Here is a 7,085-nt window from a genome sequence, read left to right on the forward strand (position 1 = left end):
ACAACCGAGAAATGTCGCGAATGATGTGAGAGTGATGCACATAGACATTTAAAATAACATTCCGCCCAGTCTTAATCTACAGTGTTGTCTTACCGTATGTCTGCGCAGCTTGCCGGTAGGTAGGGCACTTCCGCGCAGCCAGTACGGTTGCACCCTCAATGCTAACCAGTTATACAGAATGGAAAGTGCAACACTATACCGATCAGTCAGCCTCTGTGGCTAAAGTTGCGGCAATAAACAAAAGAACACACAGAACACGAGGGGGAAATACAGATATCCGGAAATAGAAATGCGATCGCACCTAGATGCCAACACGGGCAGGAAAATGAACAGCTAAGACTCATGTACCATGGGATGGCGAAAATGTGCGATTAGGTTTGTGAAAGTATTCTGCAAATGTAGAACTAGTCTTGCAGCTGGACAAACAATGCGAGTTCGAAGGGGCTGAAAAGCGTGCTTCTAAAAATCGCACACAGCCACAGGATTGCAAACTCAAAAAGCAGATAAACCAGAACAGGGACAGCCACAGTAGCATGCAATGTCCTGGAAGGTCTGATCGCCTCTAACACCATCGAGACAGTGAGAAAGGGCAGGACCAGTCGCGGTATGAGCACGGCTTCTGACCTTCGGGAAAATGAATGAAAAAGGAAGTTGCAGTGTTCACACAGGTCCTGAAGTCTCACGAGGAAGCCCGACGGGAAAAGACACATCAGCGTCGCTAAAAACAATATGGCTATGGAAAACACCGAAGTACAGGATCACTGGCTGACGCCGATGGAATAAACCCTGGTAGGGCTACCAAAGCCCAAACTGAGAGGACGACACGGAATCAAAAGTTGATTAAGGCCACACGACATAGTTAGTCCCTGACCATTAACGTAAACAGAATCGAATCAACAACTAAGGTAATAGGTCTCTAACAAAATGTACGTACTATGGAGGCTGATATAATTCTAATGTTAGATGTTACTATCTCCACATTAATATATATTTCAAGATAAGACACATTATTGAACCTCGGTAAAGAGCACAGCACGGCAGTGCTACTGCGAGACGCCTCGGATATTATAGAACCCCGTCACGTCAACGTGATTTACGTTTTTGGCATCCAAATTATTAATAATCACTTGTCTTCGTCGGGAAACGCTAAGCAGAACGCAAGGCATTTTTCATTGCAGAAATAACCGTTTCTAAACAAACAGCATCTGCGCATAAACTATCGTCGCTGGTGATTTTAAGAGTGTACACAACCACGTAGATCAGATACCTAATACGAACTTAAGTGACGATCTACAGAATTTCATAAGTGACCTGTAATCATCCAACACCTGGAGATTAAAATACCCAATCAGACGACTCGCTTAGTGTCAGACTTAACGCTGCAAATTGATTAGACGACATACCAGTGTAAAGGAGTCGGTGGGTGTGGAAGTAAGGTTCTGTGGTGTAGGTGTAGAAGATGCAGGCAGCCAATGGCGGATGGTAAAATTTGTTGGATTTGTTGTTAGACAAGCGTAGAAAAGGCTCGCAAATGGCAGCCGGGCGTCAGGTGGCGAGCAGTTCGAGCTTTAGCCCAGCTGTAGTCCGTGGCGTCACCAAGGATCGTACAGCGGACATGGAAGGAGTGTTTCGGCTGGCGGATTCGTGTGGATCGGGGCTGGGAGGGTCTTAGTTCGACCCTAGGACCATCATAGCAGCCGGACCACAGGGCTGATGCATCCATAGAGATACTTGAAGAGCATTGGCAATCTCACTGCGGAAGCCTAGACACAGCGGACGCCGAGTGGAAACACAGCTGTATCTGTGATCAGACTAGTTGGAGGACTAGCTTTTATACACGAAAGAGAAGGCCTGCTTGCTGCAGATGTCTCGTACGAAGCACCGCCGATACGTCTCGAGTGCTGGCTACTGCCCGGCAGCCGGTTCGATGGTTGTGGAGCCGTGACATGACGACATGCTGCTCTGGCCTGGGTCTGCATCGTTACACATGTATCACAACTGGTAAACCAAATATATACGGCAGAATCCCAGCCTACAGATTTCTATATTGTTCCGCGTATTAAGTCACTACAGCTTACGCATAACAAAAAGTGGCTCTAAGCACTATGGGACATCTGAGGTCATCATTCCCCTAGACTTGAACTACTTAAACCTAACTAACCTAAGGACATCACACACATCCATGCCCGAGGCAGGATTCGAACCTGCGACCGTAGCAGCAGCGCGATTCCGGACTGAAGCGCCTAGAACAGCTCGGCCACATCGGCTGGCTTACGCATAACAAAAGAGGCATTGGATTAAAAGAACATGGCAGCTTAATTTCAGCTTACATCACGATGTGGAATTAGAGTACAAACTGGAATCCACTGACACAAAGGAGGAGCTGCACCTATCTGAAATCGAAAGGGGTACATGGAAAACTAAGCCCGCATTAATCAACTACGTAAAACTGTATGCTAAGTAAAAGTCTACCGGACGAAAACTAACGCGAGAATATTATTTATTAGCAGTGCAGTAGTTATACCAGGTAGACTCGTCCACACTGGACAACATTTTCAGGATAAAAAAAGTCAGGGCCAACATTTACAGTCTGATAAACATGCATGCAATGGATTATCACGTAAGCTGGCATTTACTAGAGGGCACGCGAAAGAAAATGTGCAATTAAATCCTGCGAATCATTGTACCACTAATGGAATTCATTAGGGCTCTAATGGTAATCTGAAGAAATCCACAATCACTTCAGTCGCTAATATGCAAACAGAGCTGATAACGAAATATTTGTGAGGGTGATTAACAGCTGACAGAAAACTGAAGTACCTGGGGTACAAAAATGTCCGCAGTCTGAGAATGTAGGCAACTAATTTTTTAACAGACTGTCGAGACCTCGTCCATATTACATGGGAAAAACAGGAAACGTTTTGATTTGCTTTTCTAGACTTCCAAACATTGTGAGATAGAGTGGAACTTGATTACCTTGAAACAGACATAAATTAAAAAAGGAATTAAAAGGGCATACGCCGAGATCGTCAGGGTACGCCTACAAAATGCGCACACCTGATTCATGATTAATGATAACCCTTTGGGGAAGATACAGTTACAGAAGATCCTCCGTCAGGGTTCCCCGTTGTCTGCTTTCCTCTGTTGCGATTGCAACAGAACACTCTGAGGATTAAAGGCTACACTGACCAGATGATGTATCCGCGGGATGAAGATGATCACTGTCTAATTTCAAAATATTAGCAGGTTGAAGCCAGCGGAATTCGCAATTTCAACGAATATCGCAGATTTTGCGGGGATAGAACTGACATGCCTAACTCAGCTTGTGTCGATATAGCACCCAAACCTCCATCTTGACGACACCCACTGCTGCAGATAGTGGACACAAAGTTCCACTTGGCCATGATCATCGCGGTGAATTCCATATACATAAACTCAACTGGGAGAAGATGATACAATCAGTCAAAATGACATTAAGGATCCGGGACCTATCTAGACCAAAATTGGCTTATTACATTGATATGTATATATCATCAAAACCGAATAATATACTTCCATCTACGGTCCTGCCAACACCTGAATATTGTGCGTGAAAAATTCTATTACGGTGGCGTGCTGTCTGTGGAGACTCAGTATGTTCAAATTAGCTATCGTCATCCCTTATTTATTTATTTAGTTATCACAGTCCACTTCATTGATGACAACAAATGACCATCACAGATAAAATTATATGTATGTACTTATAATTGTTCATGGTAAAATATTTATTTTTTAATTCATAATTTTTCTCGATCCTGAACAATGAATTAAGTTTAAAATGTCTATAATACCACATTTTCCTTATCATTATTCTTTTTGGCTACTATCGTTCTAAATTTAAATGTCTATTTTGACGCTATTCTACGTCTTTTCCAGTCTGTCACATCTTCCTTTATTGTAACAGAAAAAAAGCCAAACGTTTTCAGTATTTCAAATTACTTTGACTACTTTTACAGTTCTACTGCTGTTTCTACTGCATTGTATACCAATTACCGAATCATTGCGAATATACAATGAAGAGCCATAAAAAGTGGTACACCTGCCTAATGATACGAGCACGCAGAAGTGCCGCGACACGACGTGGCATGGACTCGACTGATGTCTGAAATAGTACTGGAGGGACTTGACTCCACTAAGCCTGCAAGGCTGTCCATAAATGCGTAAGAGTACGAGAGGGAGGAGATCTCCTCTGAACAGCACGTTGCATGGCATCCCAGATATGCTCAATAATGTTCATGTCTGGGGAGTTTGGTGGCCAGCGGAAGTGTTTAAATTCAGAAGAGTGTTCCTGGAGCCACTCGGTAGCAATTCTGGACGAGAGAGATGTCGAATTGTCCTGCTGGAATTGCCCAAGTCCGTCGGGATACACAATGGATATGAATGGGTGCAGGTGATCAGGATGCTTACGTACGTGTCACCTGTCATAGTCGTATCTAGACGTATCAGGGGACCCATACCACTCCAGCCGCACACGCCCCACACAATTACAGAGCCTTCACCAGCTTGAACAGACCCCTGCTGACATGCGAGATCCATAGATTCATGAGGTTGTCTCCATATCCGTACACGTCCATCCCCTCGATATAATTTGAAACGAAACTCATCTGACCAGACTGCATGCTTCCAGTGATCAACAGCCCAATGTCGGTGTTGACGGGCCCACGCGAGGCGTAAAGCTTTGTGTCGTGCAGTCATCGATGCTACACGAGTGGGTCTTCGGCTCCGAAAGACCATATCGATGATCTTTCGTTGAATGGTTCACACACTGACACTTGTTGATAGCCCAGCATTGAAATCTGCAGCAATTTGCGAAAAAGTTGCACGTCTGTCACACTGAACGATTCTCTTCAGTCATCGTTGGTCCCATCCTTGCAGGATCTTTTCCGGCGAAGCGATGTCGGAAATTTTACGTTTTACCGGATTCCTGATATTCAGGTACACTCGTAAAATGTTCGTACGGGAAAATCACCACTTCTACGCTACCTCGGAGATGCTGTGTCCCATTGCTCGTGCACCGACTATAACACCACATTCAGACTAACTTAAATCTTGATAACCTGTCATTGTAGCAGCAGTAACCGATCTAACAACTGCGCCAGACGCTTGTTGTCATATATAGGCGTTGCCGACCTCAGTGCCGTATTCTGCCAGTTTACATACCTCTGTATTTTAATATGCACTCCTATAACAATTTCTTTGGCGCTTCAGTGTAAAAAGTCCCTACTAGTACCGGCACCATTTTGAATTTTCTACATTAACTACTACTATTATTACCGCTGAAACTGAACTTCGATTACGTGTGATAATGTTAGGGACACTGACCCTTGGAGAGCAGTTAAATGTACTGCGCAACACTGTTAATGGGTATCTTTCTCGAAATTCGGTAACTGTCCCTCACTGAGATGCAAATGATTGAAATCTGCCTCAAAATTGCCTGCAAACTTTTCGTATATTGATGCCTTTGCGAAAGCATGGCGCCCTGCAACAGTACCCTTACTCGGTGATTCATCAAACAGCAAGCTGTCGACACATGAGTAAAAATAACAGAGCTCACAAGTTCATCTGAAATGTAACGTGGATTAATAATCACATATAGGCACCAAATTTTGCTCGACCCTACCGGGGACGTCTCCCACGGTGTGGAGTTCGTCACACCCTCTCCTACCTTATACGCTGTTATACATTTATTACATAAACCCAACACCGCCTCATGTAATCATATTGCTACTTTGAACGAGTCTCACTCACCAAATTATTGACAGCTATACGCTGTGTGTATCTAAAATACAAAGGTATATTATTTCGAAATAAGACTCCCTGGAGTAAAATATGATTTTATGCTATTTGTCAGTCTTTACTGAAAGTCGCCTAATTCATTTTAAAGAACATTTTTGAAAAAAGTAGCTTCCCTACAATATGGATCATTTCACATTTTGCTGTTAGTATTCATAGTTTAGTTTTTTTTATAGATTAATTTCCGGCGGGAATAGCGTATAGCTTACTTCTGCACTCCCTCATGCACACTTACTAGGGACGTAAAAAACCGACCAGTTAAAACTGATAACGATATTTTAGTTCTCAATAACCATTATTTTTAGGTATTCGTCTGGTCTCGGTTATAACAGGTACATTTTTCTATTTTTCACTACTAACTGTTTAAAACCGAAATATCAATTAGCCTAAAGGAAGTGCTAAATTTTTTGGTTTTTAAATAAACTTGTTTTAAAAACCTAGCAACATTTATTCATCAAATTTCTATTGCTTCGAGATGCAACAAATGTATGGCATAAGAATAGGCACAGCAACGCTGGCACAAAAATGTACACACCGGAATTTGAATGAGTAGGCCGTACCTGGCTGTATGCAACCAACATAGCATTGCGGAGTCGCAGGTCCTATAAACCCCCTGCAGTACAGTCGTTAGACCATATACACTCCTGGAAATTGAAATAAGAACACCGTGAATTCATTGTCCCAGGAAGGGGAAACTTTATTGACACATTCCTGGGGTCAGATACATCACATGATCACACTGACAGAACCACAGGCACATAGACACAGGCAACAGAGCATGCACAATGTCGGCACTAGTACAGTGTATATCCACCTTTCGCAGCAATGCAGGCTGCTATTCTCCCATGGAGACGATCGTAGAGATGCTGGATGTAGTCCTGTGGAACGGCTTGCCATGCCATTTCCACCTGGCGCCTCAGTTGGACCAGCGTTCGTGCTGGACGTGCAGACCGCGTGAGACGACGCTTCATCCAGTCCCAAACATGCTCAATGGGGGACACATCCGGAGATCTTGCTGGCCAGGGTAGTTGACTTACACCTTCTAGAGCACGTTGGGTGGCACGGGATACATGCGGACGTGCATTGTCCTGTTGGAACAGCAAGTTCCCTTGCCGGTCTAGGAATGGTAGAACGATGGGTTCGATGACGGTTTGGATGTACCGTGCACTATTCAGTGTCCCCTCGACGATCACCAGTGGTGTACGGCCAGTGTAGGAGATCGCTCCCCACACCATGATGCCGGGTGTTGGCCC

Source organism: Schistocerca cancellata, chromosome 1, assembly GCF_023864275.1.
Source record: "Schistocerca cancellata isolate TAMUIC-IGC-003103 chromosome 1, iqSchCanc2.1, whole genome shotgun sequence".
Lineage (NCBI taxonomy): Eukaryota > Metazoa > Arthropoda > Insecta > Orthoptera > Acrididae > Schistocerca > Schistocerca cancellata.